This window comes from Plecotus auritus (genome assembly GCF_963455305.1).
Source record: "Plecotus auritus genome assembly, chromosome: 7".
Taxonomy (NCBI): Eukaryota; Metazoa; Chordata; class Mammalia; order Chiroptera; family Vespertilionidae; genus Plecotus; species Plecotus auritus.
Genome location: NC_137774.1, coordinates 45,753,673 through 45,772,494, shown reverse-complemented (window position 1 = coordinate 45,772,494; position 18,822 = coordinate 45,753,673).

Here is an 18,822-nt window from a genome sequence, read left to right as displayed (position 1 = left end):
CCTCCAATTTGCCACCCCACCAGGGCTGCCCGCCTCACTCCATACTGTCTTAGTGTACCCCAAGCCTTGTTGAGGCTTATTATGTGCCAGACACTCCACTTTATATACAATATCCTGCTTTTCCTGCTTTAACTTTTTAAGGTAGAAGCTGTTACCATTCCTATTTTACAGATAAGGAAACTGAGACCTAAAGAGATCAAGCAACTTGCCCAAGGTCACACAGTAAGTGGATTCACACTCTAACCTGTATTACAGACATTACTGTGGGATTTTACCCTAGGAAGCTGTAAGTCCTTTGAGGGCAGAACCCAGGTCTGCTTTTCTCCAACCTCCCATGTTGCACAGAGATGGGGGACCTTGCAGGCAGTGTGTTATAAATGTCAGACTGACTGAGTGAGTCACCACCAGGGAGCTTGGTAGAAATTCAGCACCTCAGGCCCCACCTCAGTCCTACTGAATTACCATTTATATTTTCCCAAGAGAATCAGATGATTGATTCTGCTCTTCAAAGTTTGGGCCATCAAAGATTGGACTGAGTTGGATTGAACGGATGTTGCTATACAGGCACGCATGGGCAAAGCAAGCCTAGAAAAATTAAAAACACAGGGCTCTTGAGCTCTGGGTTTTCACCTCTGGAGGAAACACCAGGCCAAAAAGTTACGTCTCAGACTCTTCCCATGCCTCCATCAGTTTCCACTTTCTCAGTGCTCAGGCTTGGCCCTGGCAGTCTAGGTAGCCATGGGACGTGGTTAGAGCGCCGCCTGCTGGTCTTGATTAGGTATGTATCACACATTTTGGCCTTTGGCAGATTCCAGTAGTTCTTGGTAGCCCAGTTTATTTCTGCTCCCTTTTTGGCCTTAAACATTCACTATTCTCTACTCCTGTCATGGGTTTGGATAAGTCCTTATTCTCTAAATGACAATAATGTAGAACCCCATGTTGCTTATTAGCCCCTTGACCACCTCAATTCAGTTCAATTCATTAGGCATTGGTGAGCGCCTATCGGGTGCAAATCATAGGACTCAACGGACCCCTTCTCACTAATGTCAAAGCAAGCGGTCAAACCAGGCCCTTAGTGTTCTAACCAAGGCATAAAGATTTAACACTGATTATTTGCAACATTCACATGGACATATTTCTATTGGCCTTATATTTATATCTATCTGAAATCAATAAGAAAAGGAAAGCACCCAAATAGAAAACTGGGCAAAATATACAGGTAGAAGGAGAATACAAATAGTCAAAGACATTTCAAAGAAATGTTTTCATTTTTTTAATTAGAGTTTTGTTTAAATCTTTATTGTTGCAAGTTTTATGTATGTCCCCTTTTTTCTCCAATTGACCCATTCTAGCCCACCCCTACCCCCTGCCCCAGGCCTTCACCACCCTATTGTCTGTGTCCATGGGTTATGCTTATTATATGCATAATGTAAGTTCTTTGGTCGATCACTTCCCATCCACCCACCCTCCTCCGCCTTCCCTCTGAGATTTTGCAGTCTGTTCTATGCTTCATTGTCTCTCCATCTATTTTGTTCATTAGACTCTACATATGAATGTAGATACTTGTCTTTCTCTGGCTGTCTTATTTCGCTTAGCGTAATACTCTCCAGGTCCCTCCATGATGTATCAAAAGCTAAGAGATAAATTAGATTTTTAAAATTATTCTATTTCTCCAATTAGTTATATATTATTTTGTTATTATTTTAATGGTTATCGAGAAATTATAGCATGTGTGCTTGAATTATTAGTCTACTATAATTTGTACATTTACCATTCCCCAGATAATGCAAGAACCTTACAATTTAACTCCACTTATTTTCCTTCTGCCTTTTGGCTATTATTGTCAAATATTTTAATGTTTCATGTAAAAATAATATATTAGGATATTATTACTGTTCTATGCAGTCAATATTCACATATTTTCCCACACATTTACCTCTTATCATTCATTCGCTCCTGCATTTCTTTGCTTCTATTGGGATTATTTTCATTCAGTAAAGAACATCCTTTAGTATTTCTTTTAGTGCATCTATCTTCACAATGAATTCTCTGTTTTCATTTGTTAATCTCTTTGTTCCAACTTCATTTTTAAAGAATATTTTCTCTGTGTAAAATTCTAGATTGGCAACTATAATCTTTCAGTCCTTAAAAGTTATAACATGTACCCTTGACCTCTGTCCTGGATTCCATCATTTATCTTGAAAATGAACTGTCAGTATTATTACTCCTCAAAAGGTAATGTGTCTTTTTTTTTTTTCTCAGCCAAATTTTAAAAATTCTTTTTGTCTTTAGTTTTTAGGACTTTTACTACAATGTGCCTACTTAGGGGATTTTTAAATATTTATTTGGCTTAAGATTTGTAGAGTTTCTTAAACCTATAGGTTAAAGCATTTCAATAATGTTGTAAATATAAGTAACTTTTCATCTGAACCGTCACTTACCCTCTTTATTTAAGTGACTCCAATTAAATGTATTTAAACTTTTCTACCACAATCCATGTTCCTTATGCTCTTCTGTATTTTCCATTCTTTTCTTCCACACCATGCTGCAGACTGAATATTTTCTAGTGACCTGTCTTTCCATTTGTTTTTTAATCCTCTCTTCTGTTGTATCTAATCTGCTATTAAGTCATCTATAGAGTTTTTCATTTCAGTAATTGTATTTTCCAATTCTAGAATTTCCATTTGGTTCTTTTAAATTATTTTTCTAGTTCTCCATCTACTTTCTTGAATGTGTTAGAGTTCATGTACAATAAAACCAATATCTTTTTTTCCTTTGGGTCTGATGTTGTCATCTATATATTTTTTTTTTGGATATATATTTTATTGATTTTTTACAGAGAGGAAGGGAGAGGGAGAGAGAGTTAGAAACATCGATGAGAGAGTAACATCAATCAGCTGCCTCCTGCACACCCCCTACTGGGGTTGTGCCCGCAACCAAGGTACATGCCCTTGACCGGAATCGAACCTGGGACCTTGAGTCCTCAGGCCAACACTCTATCCACTGAGCCAAACCTATCATAAAATAGGTCCTGTCATCTATTTGTATCTCTTGGTTTTTGTTTATTTGGCCTTGTCTCCTAGTAGATATGTTAATTTTTGTTAATTTCTGGATGCGGGGTAAACTGAAAAATTGCAAAGACTCTGGATGATGTCATTTTTCCACAAGAGATGTAAATTTCTGGGTGGTTTTGTTTGTTTTTCAGGCTGCTGGAGTAAGGTCAGATCATTTGATCCATTCAGGAACTGCGATGCAGCAGGCTTTGCATGGGCTTGTCTATTTCTGATTGCCCTTACTCATAGGTCATAACCCTTCAGTGAAATCCTAGAGTGTTTACCAGATACTTTTTTCTTGTCAGAAACTAACTTCAAATTTTTGAGCCTTGGGATAATACCAAAACTTTTAGGCCACTATTTTCTGCTCAGCCTCAATGCCTCCCAAGCAATCAGCAAAGTCCTTAAGGAATTTCCTTAAGAAAAGAAGTAGAAGAGATCCCCTCACCTCCGTGTTTTCTTTCTTTTACAGGATCATGGTGACTTCAGTACTGCCACTCTCTGAAGCCTTAAAATAGGGGTGTGTGTGTGTGTGTGTGTGTGTGTGTGTGTGTGTGTGTGTGTGTGATCTAATTTGACATTTTTTTCTTTAAAGGAATCCTAGTCTGATACAAACCACTCTGTCATGACCAGAAGCAAAAGTCAACTAATATACATTTTTGAAATAAGCTAACGCTGTTCTGTGGGAAACAGACAAGGGAGGCAGGGTGAGGGGAGAATGGAAGCAGGAAGGGAGTGGTGGAATTCCAAACAAGGTGCTGATGGCCTCTTGAGCTAGGATATTGACAGTGACAACAGAGAAGTGGAAGGTTTCGATTTTGTTTTTGCTTTTTTGTTTTGTGAAGATAAAGTTATAATAATACCCAGGCGCCCTGGCCAGGTAGCTCAGTTGGTTTAGAGCATTGTCCCAATATGCTAAGGTTGAAGGTTCGATCCCCAGTCAGAGCACATACAAGAATCAACCAATGAATCATAAATAAGTGGAACAACAAGTTTATCTCTCTCTCATTATCTCTCTCTCTCTCTTTTTTCCACTCTCTATATAATCCATAAATTTAAAAAATATATTAATAGGGCACATGCCTGGGTTGTGGCCTTCACCCCCCCTGTGGGGCATGCAGGAGGCAGCCGATCAATGATTCTCTCTCATCATTGATGTTTCTCTCTCTCCCTCTCCCTTCCTCTATGAAATCAATAAGAACACATTAAATAAATAAATAAATTGGTACTACCTTTATGAAAAGAAATTTGACAGTATTTATCACTCACCTTTAAAATTATACTGCACTTTGACTCATCAATTCCATTTCTAATAATTATTTTAAGGGAAAATACCAAGATTTTTGCAATAAAAGCACTTATTGCAGAATTTTTATAATAGGGGAAATTGGAAACAACTTAAATATAAATCAATAAATTAATTACATAAAATTTATATCATAACTGACTACCGCCATTGAAAATGAGGGTGTAAAAGAATGTTTATTGGGGATCACAAGATAACAATAGGAAAAAAATCAAGTCCTAAAAGTATTTATACAATGTGATCCCACTTATCTTAAAAAAATTATATATTATAATTATGCATTATGTAATATATAATTATTTTTAACATAACCATATATAGCATACATATTATCATAGAGAGAGTCTAGAAGATTGAACACCAAAATATTTATGGTAGTTATCTGTGGAAGTGGTGTAGAACTTATGTTTTTGTTTTTCACGTATGCTTTTATTAATTTTCCGTGTTTTTTTCAACAGTAGTGCTATTTTTAATATCAGAATTACCTATCTCAAGCACTGAGGACTGTCAGCTATCAAGGAGGCTTTTGGTTCTGGGATGAAGAGTGAAGATTGAAACCCTAGCTGGTTTTCCTCAGTGGTTAGAGCGTTGGCCCAAGGACTTAAGGGTCTTGGGTTCGATTCCAATCAAAGGCACATACCTTGGTTGCAGGCCTCAATCCTCGCCCCAAACTGCAACCAATCGATGTGTCTCTCTCACATCGATATTTCTCTCTGTTTCTCCCCCTCTCTTCCACCCTCTCTAAAAATCAATGGAAAAAATATTCTCTGGTGAGGATTAACAAAAAGAAACAAACCAACAGAAAAGCATGAAGATCAGCAAATCCGTGAAGGGCTTGTTTCAATCACTCTTCATCCTGTGGTTGCCCCACCCCTCGGGGGAGGAAGGTTTCCCTCCCACATACCGCCCTGAGAACAAACCTCCCTGCTCTCTTTCCTTTCCGTTTCCCTTCCCCTACCTGTCTCAGAGCATCTCTGAACCTGGAGTTGACGATTTTAAAGGCATGTGTGTTTTACCACAGTGAGAGGAAATCAGGGCCGGGACACTCAGACCAGGTGAGTTGCAGAGCCCCACGCTGGCTTTCCAGGGCTTGGGGTGTGACTCAGAGCCTTCCTGTTTGCCTGGTGCCACTCCCTTGCCTCCTCCCTGAGCCTTCAACTTTAGGTCACTGTCTGTCCTTGCCAGTTTCATCCTCAAGTCTAAGCTATTTGTGTCCTTTTCTTTCCTTTAAAATCCTCACCATATATATGTTTTTATTGATCTGAGAGAGAGAGAAACATCGGTTGTCTCCTGAACTGCCTGGACCGAGGATCGAACCTGCAAACTTCCGGTGTACCAAAAGATGCTCCAAGCAACTGAGCCACCCCACCAGGGATGTTTGTCTCCTTTTCTTGGATTCTTTTCATAGGTCCCATGCTGTGGTTTCCCATCCAAAATGCTCTCAGGCGTTTAAACCCAGCCTTGGGCTCAGCTGTGACCATTCTGAAGTGGCCTCATCCTGACTCTAAGATCCCAAACTTCTAGAGGTCCGCTCCTCAGGCCGGCATCCTTCATCCGTCCCGGGCAGCGTGTGCCGATGCCTGGCCCACGACGACGACCTCAGATGGTACACAAGCAAACCTTTTTTAACGTCATAGTATGTATTAATTTCGCTGTTTGTTACAAACATAATTAGAATGTCAGACCTGTGGTATGACAGGTATGGATGCTTAGAAAGAGGTGAGACTAAATACAACAGTTGTCTATATGGAAAATAATACAATAACTAATAAATAATAATACAAGAATAAATTCTGTGCTTCATGTACTCACAACTGTAAACCTACTTTTGCCCCACCCTATAGTTAAGTTAAAAATGCAGCTCAAGCCAAAACCGGTTTGGCTCAGTGGATAGAGCGTCTGCCTGTGGACTGAAGGGTCCCAGGTTCGATTCCGGTCAAGGGCATGTACCTTGGTTGCGGGCACATCCCCAGTAGGGGGTGTGCAGGAGGCAGCTGATTGATGTTTCTCTCTCATCAGTGTTTCTAACCCTCTATCCCTCTCCCTTCCTCTCTGTAAAAGATCAATAAAATATTTTTTTAAAAATGCAGCTCAATTAAAAAAATTTTTTTCTTGATTTCAGAGAGGAAGGGAGAATGAGAGAGAGAGAGAAAAACATCAATGATGAGAGAAATTCATTGATTGGCTGCTTCCTGCACACCCCACAATGGGGATCAAACCCACAACCCAGGCATGTGCCCTGACTGGGAATTGAACCATGACCTCCTGGTTATGCTCAACCACTGAGCCATGCCAGCCAAGCGCAGCTCAACTTTTATTTATTTTTATTTTTTCTTTCTTTTTGTTGTTTTTTAAAATTTTATTTTTTTATTCTTTTTGTTTGCACCTCAACTTTTAAAAAGAAAAATCAAGTAAGTAGTTGTACATGTGATACTTCGATATTGCAAAAATTACCGAGACAAACTACTAGACTAACTTTGAAGGAGGGGCTTCCTCCATCAGAAGCCCCAGAGTCCTTCACACGCCCCTCACTCTTCCCCAGCCCAGCTTGCCTCCACTTCCCAGACTCACCTTCTGCAGAACCTGCCCAAGACCATGCTTTCTCACAGACATTGGCACACAGTGGCTCAGGCAAGGCTGTAACCCAGGGGTGGCTCTTCTCCCCTCTCTAGCCAGGCCCGAGCTTCTCGGTCCATTATGACTTTGAGGAGGGAATTTTGGGTTGGATTCCAAAGGAATTTAGAATAGACAGTAGAGTGGTTGTGTCCCCCAAACTTCCTTTGCACACCACCCCTTCCCCAGGCCCCGCACTTCAGCCAGGTGTGGGCAGGTGGATGATTTGTTGAACTCTAATGAGACCAGTCCTTGTGCTGGAGCCTATAGGGATAAGTTATGATCCCTTCTTTCAAGATCCTAAAAGATGGAGCCTGGCCAGCGTGGCTCAGTGGTTGAGCATCAACCTATGAACCAGGAAGTCACAGTTTGATTCACAGTCAGGGCACATGCTCACAACCTGGGCTCAATCTCCAGTGTGGGGCATGCAGGAGGCAGCCGATTGATGAGTCTCTCTCATCATTGATGTTTCTATCTCTCCCTCCCTCTCTCAAATAAAAAAATATATTTATTTATTTATTTATTATTTTTTTAAAAAGATCTTAAGCCCTAGCTGGTTTGGCTCAGCGGATAGAGCGTCGACCTGCGGACTAAAGGGTCCCGGGTTTGATTCTGGCCAAGGGCATATGCTGGGGTTGCAGGCTCCATCCCCAGTAGGGGGTGTGCAGGAGGCAGCCAATCAATGAATCTCTCATCATTGATGTTTCTATCTCCCCCTCTCCCTTCCTCTCTGAAATCAATAAAAATATTTTTAAAAAGAAAACAAATTCAATAAATGTTTTTAAAAAAAGATCTTAAAAGATGGAGTTGCTAAGGGGAGGTCTAGGGGGAGGTGATAAGGCAGAAAGGCATTCAAGCCAGAAAAAAAAAAAAAGAAGCATGTTGCCCTTGTCCTCGGCTTCCTCATCACCTGTAAAATGGGGCCACACAGCCCCCTTGGCAAATTCCTGTGAAGATGAATTACAACCCCCAAAGGTTACGATCTTGGAGGGATCTGAACTGCAAGCTGCGTGGCCTGGGACTGCCAAGGGGAAGGGGATAGCTGGAGCAAGTCTTGGAGAGGCCGTGCGGGTGTGTGGGCTTTGTACCACTGAGGACAGTAGGGAGCCATGGAAGTCTTCGGAGGAGGGGAGCATGAGGCGAGACCTTGAAGATACTCTGTGGCTACTGGGTCCTGTGGTGCAGGTTGGGTTATGGGGGCTGAAGGGCAACAAGTTGGGAATGAAAAGCAGCCTTTCTGGCACCTACCACGTCGTGTGCCCTGGCAGGGCCTGCATCAACCTGGAAAGGGGCGTCTTTCTTTTCTGTCCAAAGGCCCCAGGTTCCCCCTGTACTAACAGCAGCCTCAGGCTATGTGATAATGGGGTGAGTCCAAGGGAATGGGACCAAGGGAACAGGTAAGACAGACGTTTCAGAGGTGTGTGCAGCCTTGGGGTGAGGAGGTGAATCCAAGAAATTCACAGGGGCACGGATGAACTGCCCCCGAAAGCAGGCCTTTGGGCTGACGAGAACCTGGCCAGGGCCACACAGCTGCCAATGAGGAGATGGTCAAGGCTGCTCCCAACTCAGGGTCCTCCCTGGTCTCTCTGCAAGTGTGGCCTCACTGGGAGGCCCCCCGCCTGGATTGTGCTGGCTGGCTGCAGGGAGGTGAGCAGGGCATCTGAAGGGTCCCTGAAGCCGCAGCCTGTGTGTGGGCTTCCCCGAGGACCAGAAGATACTCTGCTCCACACTTTGGGGTCCTTCTGCCTTCCCTGATGAGGCTTCCCATCTGGCCACATTCCTCAGGTCAATCAAGAGTAGAGGCAGGGTGGGAGGAGGGTCAAGGGTCACACACACACACACTGGTGGCAGGGAGATGCCCACCTCCTGTCCCATGGATGTCATTTAATTGCAACCACCAGAAGTGTGCACAGGTGCCATCCCCCAACTTCCTTGTGTGATTCCATTTCATCCTGAGCCAGGACTGACCGGGGCTCCCCTGGCCGAATATGGGCAGTCAGTGCAACGGCTTCCTGTCTCCAAACCACACACAGCCCTCAGTGTCCCCGCCTGGGTCCTGGTCAGTGACGCGCGTCCCACAGGAGCACATGCAGGTGGGAAAGGTCTTTGTCATGTCCTTTCACAGACGTCAGGGATGGAAAAGGACCCGGAGCCTCTGCCCTAGCAAAGGTCAGCATTAACCCATTATCTCATTCTCCCTCTCTCCCTTCTCCACCTCTGTTGCCCTCCACTGCCTCGGGGCCCAGCCTGCAGTTTCTTGCTCCTTATTTGTTCCCCTGCCCCCACCTCCCTTTGCCTTCGATATTTGGAGTAACTCACTTTGACCCTTATTAAAGTGTTGGCCCTGGCATAAGATCCTGAATGCATGAGTGACTCTATTCTCTTAGGGTAGCCCCTGCCTGCTGCCCCGACCCTGTCCCCACAGGGGGTGGAGAGAAGGTAGAGCAGAGAGCTGTGGAGGGCTCCTGCTGCTGGGCACCCAGAGTCCCTCCCTGGGGAGCAAGACTGGCAGGGACCCCCCCTTCCCCAGGGATGCTGGTGCGGAGAATGCTAGAGGGGGACACTGTAAGATGTGGGGGCGGGAGGGGGGGGGGAGTGTCTCTGTCTGAAAGAGCTGCCTCAGCTTCTGGTCCCTCCCCTGCCCAGCTTGGAGGAAGAAGCATGTATCCCAGCTACCCCAGGACCCAGCCATTTCCCAAATCAGACCTGGGAGGATGCTAACCACTTGGATTAAAAAAACTCAGACCCACCCTTAGCATAACCAATGGACACAGACACTGGGGCGGTGGGGGCTTGCCCGGGCTGGGAAGGGATGGGGGAGGGGGTCAATTGAGGAAAAAGGAGACATATGTAAAAGATTAGACAATAAAATTAATTAATTAATTAATTAATTTAAAAAAAACAACTCAGACTGTCATGTGCTGATAAAGGAGAAAGCTCCAAGATGTGGTGTCAAGTAGGACAGCAAGAGGCACAGGGAGTAAGCGGTGCACTGCTTTTCAGTAAATACAAATATAAGTAAAATGCACAAGAATAACCACCAATGACAGTGGTTCCCTTTTTTAAAATTTGTGATAAAAATGTACCATCTTAACCATTTTTAAGTGAACAGTTCAGTAGCATGAAATGCATTCACATTGTTGTGCAACCATCACCACCATCATCTTCAAAACATTTTTCTTCTTCCCAAACTGAAACTCTGTACCCATTAAACAATAACTCCTCGTCCCTCCTGCCAACCACCATTCAACTTTCCATCTCTATGAATTTGACTGCTCTAGGTCCCTCATATAAGTGGAACCATACGGTATCTGTCCTTTTGTTACTGCCTTATTTCACTTAGCATAATGTCATCAAGGTTCATCCATGTTGTAGCATGCGTCAGAATTTCCTTCTTTTCATGACTGGATAACATTCCAGTATATGCTTATATCACATTTTGTTTATCCATTTGTCTGTCGATGGACACAAATTGCTTTCACCTTTTGACTACTGTGATTAATGCTGCTATGAACATGAGTTTACAAATATCTATTCAAGTCCCTGCTTTCAGTTCTTTTGGGTCTATACCCAGAAGTAGAATTGCTGGCTCATGTGGTAATTCTATTTTTTATTTTTTGAGAAGCCATTGTAATGTTTTAGCGGCTGTACCATTTTACATTCCCACCAGCAGTGCACAAGACTTGGAATTCCTGTGCATTCTCACCAACACTCATTTTCTGATGGAGGTGAGCTAGGGGTTGCCTTTTGGGATGCATAGGAAACAGGCGGATAGGGAAGAGGGAGAGGACGAAATCTTCACTGCCTTTCCTTTATCTTTTTTTAATCCTCACTCGAGAATATGTTTTTGTTTTTAATTCTCGCCTGAGGATGTGTTCTTAATTGATTTCAAAGAGAGAGGAAAGGAGATGAAAAGAGAGGAGAGAGAGAGAGAGAGAGAGAGAGAGAGAGAGAGAGAGAGATCAGTTTCCTTCCATATGCACCCTGATAAGGGATCAAACCCACAAGCCAGGTATGTGCCCTGACCTGGAATCAAACCCTCGACCTTTTGGTGTACAGGACAACGCTCCAAACACTGAGTACTGGGCCAGGGCCCTTTCAGCTGTTTATATATATATATTTTTTATTGATTTCAGAGAGGAAGGGAGAGGGAGAGAGATACAGAAACATTAGTGATGAGAAAAAAATAATTGATTGTCTGCCTCCTGCACGCCCCCTACTGGGGATTGAGCCCACAGCCCCAGGCATGTGCACTTGACCGGAATCAAACCTGGGACCCTTCAGTCCACACCAACGCTCTATCCACTGAGCCAAACCGGCTTAGGCGGCCCTTTTATTTTTTTAATCATCTGAATGTATTACTTATTCAAGAAATTAAATTGTTATTTCAGTATTTATTGTGACAATTCTGAACAAATAGCAAAGTCGAAAGAATTTTACCACGAGAATGTACATAACCAATACTTAATTTCCACCTTTAGCATGCAGTTATTCCATTATCACATATCAATCCATTCATCGATACATCCAATTAAATAAATAAATACACATAGGCCCCTCCCAAGACCTGCTAAGTCCTGAGACAGGGCCTGGACATCTGCATCTTTCGTCAGTCCTCCAGGTAGTCGTGGATCTGGGAACTTTTATCCTGGTCTGGCTCTTAAGCCCAGGCAGAAAGCAGGCCTGCAGTCAGCCGGGGGTCAGCCCGCCTCCGCCGGTTCTCCCCTGGTCCGGAGCGCCCTCCTTCAGAGAGGTCTTTCCAAAGCAGGTCTATCTTATGGGTCCAAAATGGTCTCTGGACCATCCCCATCCTGGCTGGCCTCACGTCCAGCACATGCTTCAGTGCCTCAGCAACACGACCCCTAATGTGACCCCAGAACTGGACACAACTCGCAGAGTGGCCTGAATGGAGCAGAAGCCACTCGTGCCATCCCTCCCTAAGCTGTAAAACTAGTCTTACACCAGTCAGACTGCATTTGTCCTCTTCACACAAATTGAGATCAGTATGCGAGCATTCACACGTGTCCTGTTGAGAAAGACAGGGCACTATAGAATGGGTGGTGGGATTTGCAACAGACACCTTATTCACCAAGCCAGGCCCAGATGGGCCAGTGGGAGGTATTCAAACCCTATCGCCTCTCTTCAGCCTTCTCTTTTTACCATGATGATGACGATGACAGTGATGATCATGGTAGATAACGTTGCTGGAGACATTAATGCATAAGAGGTGTGGTTCCAGGAACATTATTTGCATCCATTCATCTACTCTTCACAATCCTATAGACCAAAATGGTCTCTATTATTATCCCCATTTTTCAGATGAAGCAACTGAGGCACAAAGGGATTAAGTAACTTACCCAAAGGTCCATGGCACTTTCTCTTTATATAAACACACACACAGCACTTGTGAATGCTCATGTACTGATCTCAATTTCCCAGATATCCCTATTATCAAATCCTATAGTGTAAATTCTTCTGGCTAATAAACCTATGCTCTGAGTACAAATTCTATTCTGCCTGTCAAAACTTAACAGCCCTAGCCCTAGCTGGTTTGGCTCAGTGGATAGAGCGTCGGTCTGCAGACTGAAGGGTCCCAGGTTCTATTCCAGTCAAGGGCATATACCTTGGGTGCAGGTTCCCCGGCCCTGGTTGGGGTACGTACAGGAGGCAATCAATCAATGTGTCTCTCTCACATTGATGTTTCTCTCTGTCTCTCCCTCTCCCTTCTACTCTCTCTAAAAATCAATGGAAAAATATCCTCAGGTGAGAATTAACAAGAAAAAAAAATTAACAGCCCTACATCCCCTTCCCTCACCACTTTTTAGATGGTTACACCTAACTGATAAAATAAGTCAAGCTGAGATTTCTCCAGCTGAATATTTACTATCTCTGCTAAGTTTCTGAGTGTGTGTGAGTGTGTGTACATATAGACATACACACTGTATATAATTTTAAAAGTGGAATTCTAATTTTGGAACACAAAACCATGACAGACTATGGTAATACATATTTATATATTCAAGATAATCTTCAAAGTTAAGCTTCATGGCAGGTTGGTGGAAAAGATTTGGGAGCCTCAGGAATTTCCTATTACTCCATAATCACATCACATTAGTCTGAGTCTAAAGACAGTCCACCTGGCTCAGTCCCTTACCCAGGGACACACGGGGCATTGACGCTGAGTATCTGGGACTCCTTTTCAGGGGCCCCCAGGAAGCCCTAGGCAGAGTCATGAGCCACGCTGTCAAGGAGGCATGGTGCTGATGGAAGGAGAGAAAGTTGGGAGTTCTCTGGGCCTAGAGTTGCAAAATAACACAGGATGCCCAGTGAAATTTGAGTTTTAGATAAAACAATGAATAATATTTTAGTATGATTACATCCCAAATATTCCATTGAGCATACTTATACTAAAAGTTATTTGTTGTTTATCTGAAATACAAATTTTCCTGGGCAGCCTGCATTTCTATTTGCTAAATCTAGGATGGTCTGGAACTTCTCAGATTCAGCTCCTGGGAAAAGAACATGAGAGACTTGTCACAGCAGCTGGTACCCAGCCATCTTCATGTCCTGAGCAAGGTGGCTGAGTGCACTGCCCTGACTGTCCTCGCCTACCAGCCTCCAGGCAGCCATGGTAGGCCGGGTGGGGGAGGGGCCATCCTGGGTCACCCTACAGGGTCAAACTCATACTTGGCTGTGCCTTGGATCCAGGAACCTCCTTTTTTCTTTTCTTTTCTTTTTTTTTCAAAAGAAAATCAACTTCAATTTATTTAATTGATTTCAGAGAGGAAGAGGGAGAGAGAGAGAGATAAATATCAATGATGAAAGAGAATCATTGATCAGCTGCCTCTTACATGTCCCACACTGGGGATCGAGCCCGCCACCCTGACATGTGCCCTAATGGAGAAATCAATGACCTCCTGGTTCACAGGTCGATGCTCAACCACTGAGCCACACCAGCAGGGCAGAAAACCAATGTCTTGATGACTTGGACCCCAGTGCCCAGAGGACTGGGAGAGAATCCCCCAAAATGGTTTCCAGCCTGCCTGGCTTTGCTCCTACCTTATTCTTGATTTTTTTTTTTTTTTTTCTGATCATGAAAGAAAGACATATTCAGGGTGAAAATTCAAATGTCACAGGAATGTTCAAGTTAGAGCCATGGTCAGCAAACTGCGGCTTGCGAGCCACATGCGGCTCTTTGGCCCCTTGAGTGTGGCTCTTACACAAAATACCACGGCCTGGGTGAGTCTATTTTGAAGAAGTGGCGTTAGAAGAAGTTTAAGTTTAAAAAATTTGGCTCTCAAAAGAAATTTCAATCGTTGTACGGTTGATATTTGGCTCTGTTGACTAATGAGTTTGCCAACCACTGAGTTAGAACATCCTTTTAGAGATAGCTAGTATCAAGTTTAATGCGTCTTCTTCCAGATTTTTCTCTATAAAAAGGATCATGTTATTATCATTTCTATAAATAGAATCATATTATACAGACTGTTCTGAAACTTACTTCTTTTTCACATGACACCAGGGACTTCTTCCCATGCAGGTGTGTGTTTCTAATTCGTTGGTCTTACTCTGCCTCATTCTTTCTTTTTTTTTTTTTTTTTTAAATAATTTTGGGTTTCTTTGTTTTTTTTGTGTGTAAAATATATTTTTATTGATTTTAAAGAGGAAGGGGGAAGGGAGAGGAAGAGAGAGATAGAAACATCAGTGATGAGCTGCCTCCTGCATGCCCCACACTAGGGATGAGCCTGCAACCCAGGCATGTGCCTTGACCAGAATGCTCAACCACTGAGCCCACTGGTCAGGCTCTGCCTCATTCTTTTTTTTTTTTTTCAGTCTCCGTAGAGACCATCAAAAATTGCCAATGCTGACTATATTCCAAGTTGTCACGGTGGAGTATTGGGAAAAGTTTTCAATTAGTGCCCTGACCAGTTTGGCTCAGTGGATAGAGCGTTGGCCTGCGGACTGAAGGGTCCCAGGTTCAATTCCGGTCAAGGGCATGTACCTTGGTTGCGGGCACGTCCCCAGTGGGGGGTGTGCAGGAGGCAGCTGATCGATGTTTCTTCTCCCATCGATGTTTCTAACTCTCTATCCCTCTTCCTTCCTCTCTGTAACAAATCAATAAAATATATTTAAAAAAAAAAAAGTTTTCAATTAGCAATAATTGCACCTTGGATAAACCTCACTGGCTACAGTACTGCTACTGTGCAAAGCTCTGCCTCATTCTTTATCTCAGTGGTGTTTGGTCTTTTGGAGCTCTGAGCCTCTTCGAGCATTTGATGAATGGCAATTACATAAAGGCACATCACCCAAATATTTGTATACTAGGGGCCCAGTGCACAAATTCGTGCACCTTGAAAGGAACTGTGGGCCGCAAGGCTGTGGTGGGCACAGGGGCAGGTCTCGGCCCATCCTCCATGCCCCCATCTGACCCCTCCCGCTGTGGCCCCTATCCGCTGGCATTGGGGCCAGTGCCAGCAGCGGGTGCGAGCAGGGCCAGAGCCGTCAGCGGGTGGGAGCAGCGGCTGCTGCCCCGATTGCCCCTCAGGAGCAGGGAGAGGTAGAGAAGCCCTCAGGGGTGATCACAGTCCGTAGCTGCCACTTGCACCTGCTGATGGCACCGAGTGATTGAACCGCCACCAGGCATTGGCAGCAGGTGTGAGCAGTGGCTCCAGCGCCAGCAGCAAGTGTGAGTGCCAGGTGGGACCGCGGCATGTGGGAGCAAAGAATTTTCAGTAACCACCAGAGACTCACCCCGATGACAGTGACCAGCGCCCCACCTTGGTCTGGCGCCCCCACTCACCTGCTCCACCATCCCACCGCGGCCAACAGCTGCCATGTTCCATGCATGCCCCCTGGTGGTCAGCGCATGTCATAGTGACCAGTTGTTTGATTGTTTGGTTGTTCCACTGTTTGGTCTATTTGCATATTAGCCTTTTATTTATATAGGATGACTTTGGGTATCATAACCTTCCTGAGGTTGATCTGACCCCTTCACCCTGGGCATGGTGGGGATTGGGGGGAGGACCACTGAAATGAGTCCAGGAGAGTGGAAGATTGTGAACAAGACTGGCTTATTGTTGGGATAGGAAGACCCATCTCTGGGGAGCCTCGGTCAAAGGTCTTGGGTCTCTGCATCTTGTGAGAGCCTCTGCCTGTCCGAAGCTCCCATCCCCGGGCTCCTCCTCAACCAGGGGCTCCTCTCCTCGAAGCTTCTAGATCACGTGACTCCAGCAGCTGCCAACCCCCTGGGCAATGCCAAGAGCCTCCTAGCCTCAAACGGGTTGGGTGACATTCACTTCCTGGCGCTGTCCTCCCGGCCTGCTCAGTCATCAGGAATGCCTCAGCGGCAGCAGCTGTCACAGTGACAGCAGCAGGAGGACGTGCTGCCTGACCAGCACCTCTGGGCGCTGGATCTGCCCTAAAGAGGCCCCGGGCAGGCGGAGAGGTGGCTGCTGCTCCTCCTGGCCCCAGCCACAGTGAGTCTGGGGACCCAGTGTGTGTGTTGGGGGGGGGAACGGGGGCGGGGGGGAACAGGATTCAGGCGGAGGTTGGCAAGGTTCCGGACTGAACTGGAGTGATGCAGGGTGTGGGAGTGTGTGGGAGTGTGTGTGTGTGTGTGTGTGTGTGTGTGTGTGTGTGTGTGTTGTGTACAGTGTCTTGGGATGAGAAGTGGTCATAGCTGAAACTATAGGGGCTCTGCCTCACAGGCTCACTGTCCCAAGGTGGGGAGGAGGGGGTCCCAGGGATGATGACACCCCAACCAGTCCTCACAATGAGCGGCTGCTGTGGGTGAAGCTGGCCACGGGGGCTTCATGAAGCCAGCTCCCCTGGGCCGGCCCTGTCCTCCCCTGCCTCCCAGGGTGCTGGGGTGGCAGCTCTGTTTAGAGTCCGTCAGAGAAGGGAAGTTTAGGCAGTCACTTTCCCACTGATGCGTCTTCATCTATTCGTTTTTTAAAACCACTTTACTGAGTGAGGTCTGATTGACATACAACAAAACTGTACATATCTACTGTATACAACTGGATCGGGGAGCTCTTGCGTGAGGCTTTCATCCCTGGATACTTGTTAAATCAGTGTTTCTGTAGAGGTCTGAGGGCTGGGACATCCTATTCTGCCATCTTGCTCTCAATTCTTCATCTACTCCCTGAACCAAGGTCTAGAATGCCCCCCATGGAGGCACATCAGGTCCTTGCTGGGGGCAGCGGTACACGGCGGGGGCTGCCTATCCTGGGTTGCCCTGAGCTAGCAGTGTGACTTGGAACAAGCTACTTAACCTCAGCCCCGAGCCTCGTTCCCTCATCTGTGAAATGGAGATAATACCTACCTCCCAGCGTTGTCAGGATCAAATGAGGAAGGAATGCAAAATGCCAAGCACATAATTCGTGTCAACAAACAGTCGCTGTTGTAATTATTTATTATTAGCTCCGCAGTGGGCCCACCTCACCCGGGAGACTCCCAGCCTCCTCTCCCGCAGGTTCCTGAAGCGCCGCTGGGAGTGTCTGTGGCGGAGAACGCCTGGCATTGTTGTCTGGTGAGCTTGTGCCCAAACCAGAGCTTGTTCCTGCTTCTCTTCTGCTGCCCTCTCCCCACCCCAGCACCCAAGACATTCAGGCCCCTGAGAGGAACTCCAGGATAAAGTACGAAGTGAAATGAAGAGAAGGGGAGGGACCCAGGAGGGAGAGGCCAGAGAGAGGCTGAGAAAGGAGGTGAGGAGGTAGGAAGGAGGGCGGCGGCAGCGGTGTCCAGTCGTGAATGACACGCCTCTCCTGCAGCGCAGGAAGGAGGAAGGATGCCCAGAGAGGCCTTCGGTGAGAACAGGGATGTCTTTGGCATTCTGTGAATCCCTTTTACTTTTTCACAAACTCACATGGAAGAGTCTCTTTTCCCACCGCTGCTGATCCCAAGGAGGATAGTGCTTTCTGACACAGCTAATAGTTTGGTTCAGGGGTTAGAGCATCGGCCCTCAGGCTGAAAGGTCCCGGGTTCGATTCCAGTAAAGGGCATGTACCTCGGTTGCAGGCTTACTCTCAGACACCCATCAGAGCAGTTGTGGGAAGCAACCAATCAATGTCTCTCTCTCTCTCTCCCCCTCCCATCCACTCTTTCAAAAAACCACAAATTAGATTTAACTAAGTAACCTCAGAAGTCCTCTCTTCCCCTAGCATTCTCTCATCTCTCTGCTTTAATTGTCTTGCCTATCTTGATGCCTAACTCTGTTACCCAAACAACTTAAGCTATTGAGCATCATTCCTCCTTTTTTTTAAAAAAAAAAAAAAAAGAAAATATTTTTCCAAGAAAATTTATAAATGTCCATTAGGCTCTAAAGTTTTACGAAGGACTTTCTTGATCTCTGCTTATCTTCAGTGCCTGGCTCAACACCTAGCCAGCAGCAGGCATTCAATAAGTATTTGTTGAATAATTGGGTCGATGGATGGGGTCTAATGTTACTGATGAACGGATAGACTGGTGCAGATAACAGGTGATCACGGTTCCCCTAACGAGGCTGTTCTAGTTGAGTCTAGACCACACAGTTGTGATACTGGGGACTTTTTTAAAAATGTATTTTTTTTAATATATTTTATTGATTTCTTACAGAGAGGAAGGGAGAAGGATAGAGAGTCAGAAACATCGATGAGAGAGAAACATCGATCAGCTGCCTCCTGCACGCCCCCTACTGGGGATGTGCCCGCAACCAAGGTACATGCCCTTGACCGGAATCGAACCTGGGACCCCTCAGTCCGAAGGCCGACGCTCTATCCACTGAGCCAAACCGGTTAGGGCTAAAATGTATTTTTATTGATTTCAGAGAGGAAGAGGGAGAGAGAGAAAGATAGAAACATCAATGATGAG